This window comes from Hordeum vulgare, chromosome 7H (assembly GCF_904849725.1).
Source record: "Hordeum vulgare subsp. vulgare chromosome 7H, MorexV3_pseudomolecules_assembly, whole genome shotgun sequence".
Taxonomy (NCBI): domain Eukaryota; kingdom Viridiplantae; phylum Streptophyta; class Magnoliopsida; order Poales; family Poaceae; genus Hordeum; species Hordeum vulgare.
In genome coordinates this window covers 93,337,342-93,355,586 of record NC_058524.1, presented here as the reverse complement: position 1 = coordinate 93,355,586, position 18,245 = coordinate 93,337,342, and positions in this window count along the sequence as shown.

The window sequence follows — 18,245 nt, the reverse complement described above, 5'->3', positions numbered from 1 at the left end:
CACATAACATATGAAGTGATAAAAATATAGCATGGAGATGAACGAACTGATGATTGTTGATAGAGAAGGGGATGCATGGGGGCATCCCCAAGCTTAGACGCTTGAGTCACCTTGAATATTTCTTGGGGTGCACGAGGGCATCCCCAAGCTTGAGCGCTTGACACTGTTGTATCTTATTTCATCATCTCCCATCGCATACTTGAAAACTCCCTTCATGCGAAACTCATCATAAGCTGATTAGAGTGGTTAGTACCCTTAATAAAATAATTCATTACCTACTGTAAATAAAGATTTTCATGAAAAGCTACTACTTCTCGTGATTGCCAAAATGTTTTGGCAAATAAAAAGTAAGCTTAGAATTTGCAAAACAATGGAAACGCAAAACATGGCAGAATCTTTGAAAAACAGAACAAGAGGTAGTAAATAATTTATTCGGGGCACTTCTGCAACTCAAATCAAAAAACTCAGAACAGATGCGAGAAAGGCAATTATATAGAGCATGCTTTCGAAACAAATTCAGATAAAAAAGATGATCTAGTGATTTTTGGCGAATTTTTCTGTCAGGCAGACATAATTTGTTTCTGGACAAGATGTCACAATTTTTGAACTTTCTTGCAATCGGAGGCTATAACTTGGCACAAAGCTTAAAAATAAAGATACAATGATGTTCCTACAGTAGTAACTGTTGGAATTATGCCCTAGAGGAAATGATAAATAAGTTATTATTATAATTCCTGTATCAAGATAATCGTTTATTATCCATGCTATAATTGTATTGAATGAAGACTTAGATACATGTGTGGATACATAGACAAAACACTGTCCCTAGCAAGCCTCTAGTTGGCTAGCCAGTTGATCAAGGATAGTCAGGGTCTTCTGACTATGTACAAGGTGCTGTTGCTTGATAACTGGATCACATCATTGGGAGAATCATGTGATGGATTAGACCCAAACCAATAGACGTAGCATGTTGATCGTGTCATTTTGTTGCTACTGTTTTCTGCGTGTCAAGTATTTATTCCTACGACCATGAGATCATATAACTCACTGACACCGGAGGAATACTTTGTGTGTATCAAACGTCACAACGTAACTGGGTGGCTATAAAGATGCTCTACAGGTATCTCCGAAGGTGTCCGTTGAGTTAGTATGGATCAAGACTGGGATTTGTCTCTCCGTGTGACGGAGAGGTATCTCGGGGCCCACTCGGTAATACAACATCACACACAAGCCTTGCAAGCAATGTGACTTAGTGTAAGTTACGGGATCTTGTATTACGGAACGAGTAAAGAGACTTGCCGGTAAACGAGATTGAAATAGGTATGTGGATACTGACGATCGAATCTCGGGCAAGTAACATACCGAAGGACAAAGGGAATGACATACGGGATTATATGAATCCTTGACACTGAGGTTCAAATGATAAGATCTTCATAGAATATGTAGGATCCAATATGGGCATCCAGGTCCCGCTATTGGATATTGACCGAGGAGTCCCTCGGGTCATGTCTACATAGTTCTCGAACCCGCCGGGTCTGCACACTTAAGGTTGGACGTTGTTTTATGCGTATTTGAGTTGTATGGTTGGTTACCGAATGTTGTTCGGAGTCCCGGATGAGATCACGGACGTCACGAGGGTTTCCGGAATGGTCTGGAGACGAAGATTGATATATAGGATGACCTCATTTGATTACCAGAAGGTTTTCGAAATTTCCAGGAATGACGAATGGGTTCCGGATGTTCTCCGGGGGGGGGGGGGGGGGCAACCCACCCCGGGGAAGCCCATAGGCCTTAGGGGTGCCACACCAGCCCTTAGTGGGCTGGTGGGCAAGCCCAAAGAGGCCCCTGCGCAGGAGATAAGAAAATCAAAGAGGAAAAAGGGGAAGTGGGAAGGAAGGGAAGGACTCCACCTTCCAATCCTAATTGGACTAGGATTGGAGGAGGACTCCTCCTCCCCCCCCCTTGGCCGAACCCCTTGGGGCTCCTTGCTTAGCAGTCCCCGGCAACAGCACTAGAAGAATGTTGTTGACGAGTCCCTGACTTGATGCCTTCGCGACAACAGAGCCAGAACTGCTCCCACTTGCTCAACAATTAGCAATTGTCTTGCAATGGCCCACTAGCGCGTGGGTTCGCGACAGTTTTCGAGGGTAGAGTATTCAACCCAAATTTGTTGATTCGCTAGGCAGGAGGTGAGAGAATACTCTCGAGTATTAGCAGCTGAATGTATCAGATTCAACCACACCTGAAAGATTAGTATCTGCAAGCAAAGTATCAGCAACAAAGTAGTATGATAACAACGGTGTCAGAAATTATCTGTTGACGGCAGACTATTCCTAACTGCCGTATCAATGGCGCCATAAGTTGCCCGTTGACGGAAATAGTCTTTTCCCGTCAACGCCGAGCGAACAAGAATTGTAGCAGGTAGCAGCAGTGTAACGAGTAACAACAGTAGCAAGGAATAACATTAGTGACATCAGTAGCAAGTAGCAACAGTACCAAGTAACAGCAGTAGCAAGTAACAGCAGCAGCAACAGTAGTAACAACAGTAGCAGCAGAGCAAGACAAGTAACAGCAGCAGTGGGACAAACTCGTAGGTAGTGGGTCGGTGATTCGTTTGGATGATATTCATCATGCAACAGTTATAACACGGAGAGATATGTGGCCAACTCCCGTTCGTCAATGTGATGTAGGCATGCATTCCGTGTGTAGTCATACGTGCTTAGGGAAAAGAACTTGCATGACATCTATTGTCCATCCCTCCCGTGGCAGCGGGGTCCAAAAGGATACTACATGATATTAAGGTTCTCCTTTTAATAAAGAACCGGAACAACGCATTAGCACTTGGTGAACACATGAACTCCTCAAACTATGGTCATCACCAGGAGTGGTTCCGGTTATTGTCACTCCAGGGTTGCCGGATCATAACACATAGTAGGTAACTACAACTTGCAAGATCGGATCTAAAACACACATATATTGGTGACAACATAATAATTTCCGATCTGAAATCATGGCACTCAGGCCCTAGTGAAAGCATTAAGCATGGCAAAGTAGTAGCAACATCAATCTCCGAACATATTGGATACTAGGGATCAATCCCCGTCAAAACTAACTCGATTACATGATAGATCTCATCCTACTCATCACCGTCCAGCGAGCCTACGAATAGATCACTCACGAACAATGAAGAGATTCATGGAATTGGAGAGGGAAGAAGGTTGATGATGATGATGGCCATGATTTCTCCTCTCCGGAGCCCAAAACGGACTCCAGATCTGTCCTCGAGATGAAGAACGGGATGTGGCGGCGCCTCCGTATCGCAAACGCGACGAAATCTTCTCTTCTGATTTTTTCTGGGCGAAAGTGAATTTATCGAGCTGAGTTTGGGGGCGGCAGAGCCACGTGGGCCCCACAAGTTTGGTTGCCGCGACCAGGGGGGGGGATGGGGTGGCCGCAGCAACAAGGCTTGTGGCTCACTGGCCCATCCCCTCCGGTGGATCTTTGCGCAGGTATTTTTCATATTGTCCAAAAAAATTCTCCGTAAATTTTCAGGACGTTCCGAGAACTTTCATTTCTGCACAAAAACAACACCATGGCAATTCTGCTGAAAACATCGTTAGTCCGGGTTAGTCCCATTCAACTCATGCAAATTAGAGTCCAAAACAAGGGCAAAAGAGTTTGGAAAAGTAGATACGATGGAGACGTATCAACTCCCCAAGCTTGAAACCTTGCTTGTCCTCAAGCAATTCAGTTGTCAAACTGAATGAGAAAGAAAACGTTTGACAAACTCTGTTTGATCTTGTTGTTGCAACTATGTCTAACTCATAACCAGAATTTCAGCAAGATCACAAGTTAATCACATTAGCAAGTGACACAAAGGTCCCACGGTAAACTAATATCAATAGCATAATTAGCTAGCGAGCAAATAATAATGAGTTTCAGATACCAACAATTCAATCAAAACAAGCATGAAGCAATATGAATAGGTGGTATCTCTCTAGCTCTTTCTGAGACCGCAAAACATAAATGCACAGCACTTTCAAAGATCAAGGGCTGACTAAACATTGTAATTCATAGCAACGAAGATCCAGTCATAGTCATACTCAATATCAATCAAAAGCAAAGCATAAAAATGACAGAGGTGCTCTCTAATTGGTGCTTATATAATAAGAGGATGACTCAACAGGAAAATAAATAGACAGGCCCTTCACAGAGGGAATCATTGATTTGCAGAGGTGCGAGAGCTCAAGCTTTGAAACACAGAGATAATAATTTTGGGTGGCATGCTTTCATTGTCAATGCAATGTCCAAGAGTTCTCAATATCTTCCACACTACTCATGCTATAGGCGGTTCCCAAACATAAAAGTAAAGTTTTAACTCCCCCACCACCAACCAATCACACTCCACGGCTAGCCAAATCCTTGGGTACCGTCCATACTAACATCAATCCGGGGGGAGTCTTGTTTTACAGTTATGTTTTCGATTTAAGCGTGGAACTGGGCATTCCAATTACCGGCCCCTTTCTCGTGAATGACAGTGAATAAACACATGTCGAGGATAACACGCCTAGCATGGAAGATACCAATAGCCCTCTGTCACCACATGAGCGGTTCGGGCATGCAAAACAGAATATTTCTTGAAGGTTTAGAGAATGGCACATGCAAATTTACTTGGAACAGCAGGTAAATACCGCAAATAGGTAGGTATGGTGGACTCTCATGGAAAAACTTTTGGGTTCATGGAAGTGGATGCACAAGCAGTATTCCGCTTAGTACAAGTGAAGGCTAGCAAAAGACTGGGAAGCGACCAACTAGAGAGCGACAACGGTCATCAGGATGCAATGAGTTTGACTAACATGGAATGCAAGCATGAACATGATATAAATCACCATGAACACGAACATCATAGAGGCTATGTTGATTTTGTTTCAACTACATGCATGAACATGCGCCATGTCAAGCCACTTGAATCATTCAAAGGAGAATACCATCCTATCATACTACATCATAGTCATCTCAAAATCTATGTTGGCATTAAAGACAAACCATTTTAAGCTCCTAGCTAAATAAGCATGGCATCAGAAACTACGATCTCTAAGTTGTCATTGCAAACATGGTTCTCTCACAACAAAGCTGAATCAGGCATGACAAGCTAGTCATATTTACAAAAACAAAATAGATAGAGTTCATACCAGCTTTTTCAGTCTCAGTCACTTCATCACATATCATCATTATTGCCTTTCACTTGCACGATCGAACGATGTGAACAATAATAAGCGTGCTCGTGCATTGGACTAAGCTGAATCTACATGCAAACACAAAGGAGAAGACAAAGTAATATGGCTCTTTGAAAGCTAAACAGGTATGCAAGCAAGAGCTACTAAACATTGTAACCAATATCTTCTACCTTGACCCAAAGAAAAAGAAAACTATTTACACGGGAAAGCTCCCAACAAGCAAAAGAAGAAAGGAAAATCTTTTTGGGTTTTCTCAAAAGGACACAAAACAAGAAAATAAGAAAACGAAAATAAACTAGCATGGATAATACAGTGGCAAAGTGTAAACACCGGCTAACAAAGTGAAAGCATGAATGTAAAGTTGGTGCGAACACGTACTCCCCCAAGCTTAGGCTTTTGGCCTAGATTGGTCTACTCCCAAGGACGGTCCTGGCGAAACCCAAAATCATAATCGGGGTTATACGGGAGCGCTGCAGCCACTGCCTGAATAGCTGCCTCACGAAGACGAGCAGCTGTCGCCTCCCTCTCATACTCCTCTGCCTCTCCTATGGTTATGTAGTATCTTCGTTTTACCTGAAAGTAAAAGAAAGCAGGAGCAGGAAGGGTAATATGGAATACATGCTGCCGGTTAAATATCAATCGGTATAGGAGGGATTCATCATCCCTCTCAAGAAACTGGTAGCATGTCAAAGCGACGCGGTCAAGGAAAGCTATATGGAGCGGGGGATCTCCTGCGCGGATGGGTATTCCAAGAAAATTTGCTATGCGAGTGGCATAGATGCCACCGAAGAAATCGCCCTCAATAGCGTTCTTATTCAGCCTCCTTGCTATAATAGCTCCCATGTTGAAGCTTTTGTCACCCGTAACTGCGCTCTTAAGGATAGTAAGGTCGGATGCGCACAGGTGACAATGTTCAACCTTACAGTTAATGCATCTACCTATGAAGAGGGCAAAGTAGTGCAAGGCAGGGAAATAAATGCTTCCTATGGTAGCTTGCGTGATGTCTCTAGTTTCTCCAACAGAAATACTAAAGAAAAAATCTCTAACCGAAGATTTAGCAGGATCTTTAAGATTACCCCCATCGGGTATTTTGCAAATCCTATTAAAATCCTCCAAATCCATGGCATAGGATTTATCATACAAATCAAACAGTATGGATGAGTCACGACCAACTGAAAATTTAAATCTATGCACGAAAGCGGCAGTGAGCATAGCATACTGTTCACATTTATCCGAGAGGAATTCTTCTAACCCGGCATTGCGGACAAGTGTATCAAACTCATCCTTGAAGCTTGCTTCGATAATGAACTCATCGGAAGGCCATTCACATGGTTGTACCGGTGCGTCCCTTAGTTGATAAGGATCGGGCTCCCGAAAAGAAAGACGGGGACCCTTCTTACTTGAGGAACCACCATGAAACTTCCTCCTAAACATAATTTCTCTTTGCTGAAATTTTGAAGTTCAAGAGAAAAGTGAATAAAGACCAACCACACCTTGTAGCAACTACTCCTACTAGTGTCTAAGGACCGTATCATGCGCTAAAACTACTTGGGACCAGCTAAAATCAACATTTCAAGCTCAAGAACAGGGTCACCAAGGTAGCAAGAATACGCGAAGGATAAATCACTAGAGCAAAAACTAATTGGACCAATGGAGGAGTCACTTATCAAGGAGCAATTTCCCCAAAACGGTTCGGAGAATGATGCTTTGAGCAAGGAGATCAAAAATCACAGCCAAATGAGCAAGAACACGGGTTTGAGCTGTGAAACAAAATTTTCTGGAGGAAGAAGAAGAGTATGGGAGCTGGAATGAGTGGAGGGGCCCCCTATGGGCCCCACAAGCTTGCTCCCCGCGACCAGGGGGTAGCCCGCGGTGACAGGGCTTGTGGCCCACAGGGGTGGCCCCAGGCCAGCTCTCAGTCCCAGTATTTTTCAAATATTCCAGAAAAAATCATACTAGATTTTTAGGATCATCGGAGAACTTTTATTTTCGAGGTATTTTTTCCGGGACGCTAAAATAGAAAACAGGAAAACCTAAACTAAATCTATCATTTTTCTTCTAAGCAACAGAAAGTGAAAGATTAAAATAGAGGTATGTGACTCTTTGATTCATCCATTTCATGGTCATCGAAGAAATCCGTCAATGGGGTTGATCAAATCCTTATGACAAAACTTTCTCGAATCGCAAGAGAGAACGGAGAATTTTCGAATGGCCACTAAGTCACCTCAATGGGGATGTGAATCTCTCCAACAAGCAATTCATACTTCATCTTGACACGAGGAATAGGGCATTCAAAGCTCCCAATAAGAATCGATGATGTTTTTTCGATAGCATTGATGCAATGTACTTGATATCGTTTCTTCGGAAAGTGCACGGTATACTCATTACCCTTGACATGGAAAGTGTCATTGCCTTTGTTGCAATCTATAACAGCCCCTGCAGTGTTTAAAAAGGGTCTTCCGAGGATGACAACCATGGCATCGTCCTCGGGAATATCCAAGATAACAAAGTCTGTTAAGATAGTGGTGTTAGCAACCACAACAGGCACATCCTCGCAAATGCCGACAGGGAAAGAAGTTGATTTGTCGGCCATTTGCAGAGAGATTTCAGTGGGTGTCAACTTATCCAGTTCAAGTCTATGATCGAGAGAGAGAGGCATAACACTAACTCCGGCTCCAAGGTCACATAAGGCAGTTCTTACGTAGTTTCCTTTAATGGAGCAAGGTATAGTGGGCACTCCGGGATCACCAAGTTTCTTAGGAGTTCCACCTTTGAAAGTGTAATTGGCAAGCATGGTGGAGATCTCAAGATCTGGATCTTCCGTTTATTGGTCACGATATCTTTCATGTACTTGGCATACGGAGACATTTTGAGCATATCAACTAACCGCATCTGCAGAAAGACGGGTCTTAACATTTCAATAAAGCGCTCAAAATCCTCATCATCCTTTTTCTTGGATGGCTTAGGAGGAAAGGGCATAGGTCTCTGAACCCATGGCTCTCTTTCTTTACCATGCTTCCTAGCAGTGAAGTCATTCTTATCGTATCTCTTAGGTTGTGGGTTCTCAGGATTAACCGTAGGTTCAATCTCCGTATCCTCATCATTGCTAGGTTGAGCATCATTATGAACATCGCTGTCCACATTGTCACCAGGTTCATGTTCATCACCAGATTGTGTTTCTGCATCAGACGCAAAAATATTATTTGGTTCTTCAGGTGTGACAGTATTTGGTGAACTAGCATGCAGGTTTCTATCATCCTTCTTCTTCTCCTTAGGATGACTGGGTGCATCTGCATTAATTCCTTGAGAATCTTTATCAATTCTCTTAGGATGGCCTTCAGGATACAAAGGTTCCTGAGTCATTTTGCCTCCTCTAGTAATGACTCTGACAGAGTTGTCATTTAATTCATTGAGCAGGTCATTCTGAGCTTTAAGTACTTGTTCTACCTGAGTAGTAATCATAGAGACATGTTTACTCAGGAGCTTCAGATCATTAACATTTCTGTCTACACAAGCACTTAAATGACTAAGCATACGAGTACTTTGTTCCAAATGTCTGCTAACATAATCATTGAAACTCTGTTGTTTGGCAGCAAAGTTGTCAAATTCATCAAAGCATAAGCTAGCAGGTTTATCAAAAGGAATATCACTCTCATCAAACCTACGCAGAGAATTTACTTCCACTACCTGTATCGGGTTATCGAGACCATGGATATCTTTGATAGGTGGCAGATTTTTGACATCTTCAGATCTAATGCCTTTCTCTTGCATAGATTTCTTGGCTTCTTGCATATCTTCGGGATTGAGGAATAGAATACCTCTTTTCTTCGAAGTTGGCTTAGGAGGTGGTTCGGGAATAGTCCAAGCATTATCGTTGATCAAGATGTTATTCAGTAGAGTCTCAGGTTGTTCTACAGTTCGTTCCCTAAAAACACAACCGACACAACTATCTAGGTGGTCTCTAGAGGCATCGGTAAGTCCGTTATAGAAGATATCAAGTATCTCATTCTTCTTAAGAGGGTGATCAGGCAAAGCATTCTATAGCTAGACGAGCCTCCCCCAAGCTTGTGGGAGACTCTCTTCTTTGAGTTGAGCAAAGTTGTATATTTCCTCCAAGGCAGCTTGCTTCTTATGGGCAGGGAAATATTTCTCACAGAAGTAATAGACCATACACTACTGGAATTGAGAATTTTGCCGTCTGCCTTGCCTTTGCCGTCTGCTGACGCATGGCAAAGCTACTCTTTGTCGTCAGTTGGCATAGTGCTGACGGCAAAGAGGTGGCTAATGGCAACGGTTTTATTTGCCGTCGGCAACCTCTTTGCCGTCTGCTGGCGGAGGGCAAAGGAGCCCTATGCGGACGGCAAAGGGTGGGCAGACGGCAAAGCCCCCCAACGGCCGAAACCCCACCCACCCACCCTGCCCCTTTGTCGTCCGCCACCCTCCCTTTGCAGACGGCAAAGGGGGCATGGCCCTAACGGCTCCGGCGCCTCTAACGGCTCCCACCCCGCACCCAATCCCTGCCCGCCTACCCCCCTCTCTCTCTCGTGCGCGCCATCGTCTGCCCACCCCGCCGCCGCCGTAGCTCCCCTCCCCAGCCACCCCGCGTCGCCGCCCTCCCGGCCGCCACCCCCCTCCCACCTTCCTCCCGACCGCTGCCCCCCTCCCACCTCCCTCCTGGCCGCCGCCCCCTCCCACCTCCCTCCCAGCCGCCGCCGCCCCCTCCCACCTCCCTCCCGACCCCCTCCCACCTCCCTCCCGGCCGCCGCCGCCCCCTCCCACCTACTTCCCGGCCGCCGCCCCCCTCCCACCTCCCTCCCGGTCGCCGCCCCAGCCTCACCTCCCCTGTGCCGGCGACCCCGACGCCCTCCCCTCCGGTTAGTATGGTTTTTATAATATTTTTTTCCTATTTTTTCTTCTTATTTTTTGCTAGAAAGTCCGAATAATAAAAAGAAAAGGTAGAAAAAGTAGAAGAAGAATATGTAGTTTAGTGCTAGGTTTAGTTTTTTTCTTCTGTTTTTTATGTTAAATTATATAGTTAGTTTATTAGGTTGAAAAAGTAGATAGAAAAGAAAAAAATAGATAGAAAAAAAACTTAGAAGAATATAAGAGAATAATAAACTAGAAGAAAAAGAAGAAGAAGAAGAAGAAGAAGAAGAAGAAGAAGAAAGAGGAGAGGAGGAGAAAGATAAAAGAAAGAAGAAGAAGAAGAAGAAGAGGAGGAGGAGGAGGAGGAGAAAAAAGACGAATAATAATAATAATAATAATAAGATGATCAAGGAGAAGAAGAAGAAAAATAGGAGAGAGGAGAAGAAGAAAGAAGAGGACCTTGACCCCCGATCCGTGGCCCCCGACCACCGGCGCCCGACGCCACCAACCCCCGACCCTCGACCCCCTACCTCCGACGCCACTGACACCCGACTCCCGACCCTCGACACCCGACACCACTGACCCCCGACACCCGACTCTCGACCCCCAACGCCCGACGCCACCAACCCTCGACGCCCGACTCCACCAACCCCCGACCCTCGACCCCCGACCCCCGACGCCACTGACACCCGACTCCCGACCCCCGACCCCCGACCCCCGACGCCCGACACCACTGACCCCCGACCCCCAACTCCCGGCGCCCGACACCATTGACCCCCGACCCCCGACCTCCAACCCCCGACTCCCGACCCCCGACCCCCGACGCCACTGACCCTCGACCCCCGACCCCCTACCCCGACCCCCGACGCCACTAACCCCCAACCCCGGGCCCCCGACACCTCTTTGGCCTCTTGTTGATCGAAAAGACCCCAACCCCCGACACTAGTGACCCTCGACCCCCGATGACACTGACCCCCGACCATCGACGCATTTAACCCGACTCCCGACCACCGACACCCGACATCACTGACCCTCGACGGCACTGACTCCCGACACCACTAAGCCCCGACCCCCGACACCTCTTCTGCCTTCTGTTGAACGAGAAGGTGCTTTTCGGCCTTCTAGAGGCCCACAGGGTCATAATTTTGTAAACTATGAGTTAGGTCACATACTTTCCGATTATGACGATGATACACTTAAATTATATACATTTTATTACTCCTGTTGGTATTTATGTTGTACTAATTTCATTTACTCTTTGTCATGACAGGTGTTGAAAGATGGTGGGAAAGGGTCGAAAGCACTCCGCGGCTGCTTCTTCGTCGGCGGGTGATGGGATGGGTACTTCCATTCCTGCCTTGCCTCTTCGGAGAGTGTTGCTCTCTACTTTGCAAGGAGCGCCCCCCGTGAGAGGAGGTCGACCCCCCGCGAAGCCGAGAGGCACTAAAGGTACACGTTGTATTCATGTTGTACTCATGTTGTATGCATATTGGTATTTATATACATTTTATTACTCATGTTGGTATTTATGTTGTACTAAAGGTACACGTGGCCGCGGGAGAGGTAGGGCTACACGGTCTCCGCCACCACCCCAAGCTGATTCACCTGAGCACAGGACTTCTAGGGTGGATTCGTCTGAGGTGGAGGCTACACGGTCTCCGGTTCACGAGCCTCGGGTCGATGAGCCTCTGGTCGACGAGCCTTCGACACACGAGACTCGTGTCTCAGAGGCTTCCTTCCAGGGGACTCCGGAGCAAAGCAGGGATGGGGTACGTCCCAAGAGGTCCAGTGGGATACCTGGCCTGAGCCAAGTGGCCATGCTGGTAGCGACGAGGAGCTGGGTGAGGGGGCTACCGTCTACCAGCGTGGTAGTTCGGGGCTCCCGCTCGTGCCAGCGACCCCCGAGCAGAGGTGGTCGATTAGGCCAAATGGGGACAAGTAAGTTAATTTACTCTTATTTAACCTTTTTCCTTCGCGTTTTCTCAAATATCTAATGTTTTGGCTTTAATTTGTCATACTGTAGGGGTTGGATTGTTGCCAAGGGTGTCCGCAAGCCCAACAGCGTCCTTGGTGTTCTTTGCCGTCAAAACTTCCCAGGGTTTGTTACGTTGCCCGGTCAGGAGCGAGAGGTAGGAATGACCTGGGAGCACTACTTGGGTGCCCCGGCCCCGCCGAAGGTGGAGATCGACGGTGTTTTGTGTGACACGAGGGCGGACCTGATGATCCGAAAGTTTTGGGTAATTTCTCTTCACACAATTATAAATCAACCATAGCTATTTATTTTACTAATCGGTGTTGTCTCATTTGCAGACCTACTACAGGTGTGAGGAGGGATACGAGGAGGACGCGACAAAGGTTATCGAAACCGAATGTCGCCGCCTACTTCAAAACTTTCGGCACGAGGCTCGGGTGCAGGTTGTTCGAGACTACTATGCCACGCGGCGTATTAGGCTTGACAAGGCAAAGTGCCGTGATGCTAAGATGGAGAAGGAGCATTACATGAAGCTAATTACATATTATTAAGGCTTTGTAGTTAGTTTCCTTGATTTGGTTCTTACACGCTCAAATTTCTCATTATTAACTTAGGTGCCCCCGAGATGGTGTGTGGATAAGATGGATTGTTGGGAGGCCTTGGTGGATCAGTGGTGCTCCGAAACGTGGGAGGCCAGCCACAACAACACCAAGGAGAGGCGTGGCAAAATGGTTGGCGTGCCACGCCATCAAGGGAGCGTCAACTTAATCCAATTTGGCGAGAACTGGGTATGTGGTTTGCTTCATGCCTCATGCAATTCATTCTTAATGCTATCTTGAGCCCTTTACCAATACAATTTCCCTCTCTCTCTCTTTTAGGCGCGTCACAATAAGACGGAGGCGCCACAGATGTACGACCTGTATACGATGGCCCATACTGCCTCGTACAAGAAGGTCAAGGCATTCTCTGAGTCTGACCTCGAGCATCCAGAAAACTTCACCAACATCTCCTCCCACGACAAGCTCGTGAAGTACAGAGATCACGGGAAGGCGAGGAAAGGGGAGGACTTTAACCCGAGCGAGGGGCCTATTGATCCAGAGCTGGTGATGATAGCTGGCAACGGGAGGCCCCATGGCTCGATCGCCATTGGAGACGGCCTTATACGTTGTCCTAGCACTCTCCGGCAGATAAAGGCACGCCAAACGAGCTCTTGTCCGGAGATAACATGTCGTCCACGGCCAGTCGAGCTCGCCATCGAGGTTAGTTTAATGGACTCAACTATCTTTCCGCATTATGTTGTGCGTTGGAACCAATATGATTACATTGCTAACAATGAGTTGTGTTGTAGGCTGCTATTCAGAAAGAGAGAGATGCAATGCAGGCGGCTATGACGGAGAAGGATAAGGAAATTAGGGAGCTGGAGGAGAGGACGACTGCATTGGTGGAGGCGGAGAGGGCACGGAATGATGCAACTACCAGGGCCATATACGAGCTCTTCGTGGTAAGTTTCTTCTTCATGTTATTTCAAATCTTGCATTTGAATGTCCGTTTCATTAATAAATAAAAAGTTTGACTTGTCGAAACCAAATGTATAGTCTATGTGCGAGAAGAACGGCCAAGTCCCTCCGCCGATGCCAGTCATTAACGTGGCGGGGACGGTGAGTTTCATTTCAGTGGAGTGATCTTAAGAGTGTCCTCATGCTAACTACACATTGCAAACGATGTCTGGTGGAGAATATCTCCCGAAACGCATCGCACGACCCTTCTACAGTCGAGCCTTCTCCAGGGCAGCCTTCTCCAGGTGAAACAAGCCACACCCACCGTGCTTGACCCTAACTTAGGTATGTTATTTCTAGTGTTTTAATAAAAGATAGTTAGATGACATAATTAGCTAAGTTAGCTCCAAAATGACCTATTTAATAAAAAATGACCTATACTTAGCTAATTATCCTCGAAATGACATAATTAGCTCCAAAAAGGCATTCTTAGCCAATTTAGCCCGAAGAAGGGGACAAGAGGAGAAGAAAGAGGAAAAATGAAAGGAAGGAAGAAGAAGAAGAGGAGGAGAAGAAGAAAGAGAGGGAGGAGGATAAGAAGAAGGAGAAGGAGGAGAAGAAGGAGAAGGAGCTCCTCCTTCTCCTTCTTCTTCCTCCTTCTTCCTCCTTCTCCTTCTCCTTCTTATTTTCTTCTTCTTCTCCTCTCCTTCTCCTCCTCCTCCTCCTCCTCCTCCTTTTACTTCTTCTTCTCTTTCTCTTCTTCTACGTAGCTTAGACTCATCCAAGAAAGGCTAAATTGGCTAATTATCCATCTAAATGACATAATTAGCTTAGTTAGCTCCAAAATGACCTATTTAATAAAAAATGACCTATACTTAGCTAATTATCCTCGAAATGACATAATTAGCTCCAAAAAGGCATTCTTAGCCAATTTAGCCTGAAGAAGGGGACAAGAGGAGAAGAAAGAGGAAAAATGAAAGGAAGGAAGAAGAAGAAGAGGAGAAGAAGAAGAAGGAGAGGGAGGAGGATAAGAAGAAGGAGAAGAAGGAGGAGAAGAAGGAGAAGGAGCTCCTCCTTCTCCTTCTTCTTCCTCCTTCTTCCTCCTTCTCCTTCTCCTTCTTATTTTCTTCTTCTTCGCCTCTTCCTTCTTCTCCTCCTCCTCCTCCTCCTTCTTTTACTTCTTCTTCTCTTTCTCTTCTTCTACGTAGCTTAGACTCATCCAAGAAAGGCTAAATTGGCTAATTATCCATCTAAATGACATAATTAGCTTAGTTAGCTCCAAAATGACCTATTTAATAAAAAATGACCTATACTTAGCTAATTATCCTCGAAATGACATAATTAGCTCCAAAAAGGCATTCTTAGCCAATTTAGCCCGAAGAAGGGGACAAGAGGAGAAGAAAGAGGAAAAATGAAAGGAAGGAAGAAGAAGAAGAGGAGAAGAAGAAGAAGGAGAGGGAGGAGGATAAGAAGAAGGAGAAGGAGGAGGAGAAGAAGGAGAAGGAGCTCCTCCTTCTCCTTCTGCTTCCTCCTTCTTCCTCCTTCTCCTTCTCCTTCTTATTTTCTTCTTCTTCTCCTCTTCCATCTCCTTCTCCTCCTCCTCCTACTTCTTTTACTTCTTCTTCTCTTTATCTTCTTCTACCTAGCTTAGACTCATCCAAGAAAGGCTAAATTGGCTAATTATCCATATAAATGACATAATTAGCTTACATAGCTCCAAAATGACCTATTTAATAAAAAATTACCTATACTTAGCTAATTATCCTCGAAATGATATAATTAGCTCCAAAAAGGCATTCTTAGCCAATTTAGCCCGAAGAAGGGGACAAGAGGAGAAGAAAGAGGAAAAATGAAAGGAAGGAAGAAGAAGAAGAGGAGAAGAAGAAGGAGAGGGAGGAGGATCAGAAGAAGGAGAAGAAGGAGGAGAAGAAGGGGAAGGAGCTCCTCCTTCTCCTTCTTCTTCCTCCTTCTTCCTCCTTCTCCTTCTCCTTCTTATTTTCTTATTCTTCTCCTCTTCCTCTTCCTTCTCCTCCTCCTCCTCCTTCTTTTACTTCTTTTATCTTTCTCTTCTTCTACCTAGCTTAGACTCATCCAAGAAAGGCTAAATTGGCTAATTATCCATCTAAATGACATAATTAGCTTAGTTAGCTCCAAAATGACCTATTTAATAAAAAATGACCTATACTTAGCTAATTATCCTCGAAATGACATAATTAGCTCCAAAAAGACATTCTTAGCCAATTTAGCCCGAAGAAGGCGACAAGACGAGAAGAAAGAGGAAAAATGAAAGGAAGGAAGAAGAAGAAGAGGAGAAGAAGAAGAAGGAGAGGGAGGAGGATAAGAAGAAGGAGAAGAAGGAGGAGAAGAAGGAGAAGGAGCTGCTCCTTCTCCTTCTTCTTCCTCCTTCTTCCTTCTCCTTCTTTTCTTCTTCTTCTCCTCTTCCTTCTCCTTCTCCTCCTCCTCCTCCTCCTCCTTCTTTTACTTATTCTTCTCTTTCTCTTCTTCTACCTAGCTTAGACTCATCCAAGAAAGGCTAAATTGGCTAATTATCCATCTAAATGACATAATTAGCTTAGTTAGCTCCAAAATGACCTATTAATAAAAAATGACCTATACTTAGCTAATTATCCTCGAAATGACATAATTAGCTCCAAAAAGGCATTCTTAGCCAATTTAGCCCGGAGAAGGGGACAAGACGAGAAGAAAGAGGAAAAAGTAAAGGAAGGAAGGAAGAAGAAGGAGAGGGAGCAGGATAAGAAGAAGGAGAAGGAGGAGAAGGAGGAGAAGAAGGAGAAGGAGCTCCTCCTTCTCCTTCTTCTTCCTCCTTCTTCCTCCTTCTCCTTCTCCTTCTTATTTTCTTCTTCTTCTCCTCTCCTTCTCCTTCTCCTCCTCCTCCTCCTCCTCCTCCTTCTTTTACTTCTTCTTCTCTTTCTCTTCTTCTACGTAGCTTAGACTCATCCAAGAAAGGCTAAATTGGCTAATTATCCATCAAAATGACATAATTAGCTTAGTTAGCTCCAAAATGACCTATTTAATAAAAAATGACCTATACTTAGCTAATTATCCTTGAAATGACATAATTAGCTCCAAAAAGGCATTCTTAGCCAATTTAGCCCAAAAAAGGGGACAAGAGGAGAAGAAAGAGGAAAAATGAAAGGAAGGAAGAAGAAGAAGAGGAGAAGAAGAAGAAGGAGAGGGAGGAGGATAAGAAGAAGGAGAAGGAGGAGGAGAAGAAGGAGAAGGAGCTCCTCCTTCTCCTTCTTCTTCCTCCTTCTTCCTCCTTCTCCTTCTCCTTCTTATTTTCTTCTTCTTCTCCTCTTCCTTCTCCTTCTCCTCCTCCTCCTCCTTCTTTTACTTCTTCTTCTCTTTCTCTTCTTCTACCTAGCTTAGACTCATCCAAGAAAGGCTAAATTGGCTAATTATCCATCTAAATGACATAATTAGCTTAGTTAGCTCCAAAATGACCTATTTAATGAAAAATGACCTATACTTAGCTAATTATCCTCGAAATGACATAATTAGCTCCAAAAAGACATTCTTAGCCAATTTAGCCCGAAGAAGGGGACAAGACGAGAAGAAAGAGGAAAAATGAAAGGAAGGAAGAAGAAGAAGAGGAGAAGAAGAAGAAGGAGAGGGAAGAGGATAAGAAGAAGGAGAAGAAGGAGGAGAAGAAGGAGAAGGAGCTGCTCCTTCTCCTTCTTCTTCCTCGTTCTTCCTTCTCCTTCTTTTCTTCTTCTTCTCTCTTCCTTCTCCTTCTCCTCCTCCTCCTCCTCCTCCTTCTTTTACTTCTTCTTCTCTTTCTCTTCTTCTACGTAGATTAGACTCATCCAAGAAAGGCTAAATTGGCTAATTATCCATCTAAATGACATAATTAGCTTAGTTAGCTCCAAAATGACCTATTTAATAAAAAATGACCTATACTTAGCTAATTATCCTTGAAATGACATAATTAGCTCCAAAAAGGCATTCTTAGGCAATTTAGCCCGAAGAAGGGGACAAGAGGAGAAGAAAGAGGAAAAATGAAAGGAAGGAAGAAGAAGAAGAGGAGAAGAAGAAGAAGGAGAGGGAGGAGGATAAGAAGAAGGAGAGGGAGGAGGAGAAGAAGGAGAAGGAGCTCCGCCTTCTCCTTCTTCTTCCTCCTTCTTCCTCCTTCTCCTTCTCCTTCTTATTTTCTTCTTCTTCTCCTCTTCCTTCTCCTTCTCCTCCTCCTCCTCCTTCTTTTACTTCTTCTTCTCTTTCTCTTCTTCTACCTAGCTTAGACTCATCCAAGAAAGGCTAAATTGGCTAATTATCCATCTAAATGACATAATTAGCTTAGTTAGCTCCAAAATGACCTATTTAATAAAAAATGACCTATACTTAGCTAATTATCCTCGAAATGACATAATTAGCTCCAAAATGACATTCTTAGCCAATTTAGCCCGAAGAAGGGGACAAGACGAGAAGAAAGAGGAAAAATGAAAGGAAGGAAGAAGAAGAAGAGGAGAAGAAGAAGAAGGAGAGGGAGGAGGATAAGAAGAAGGAGAAGAAGGAGGAGAAGAAGGAGAAGGAGCTGCTCCTTCTCCTTCTTCTTCCTCCTTCTTCCTTCTCCTTCTTTTCTTCTTCTTCTCCTCTTCCTTCTCCTTCTCCTCCTCCTCCTCCTCCTCCTTCTTTTACTTATTCTTCTCTTTCTCT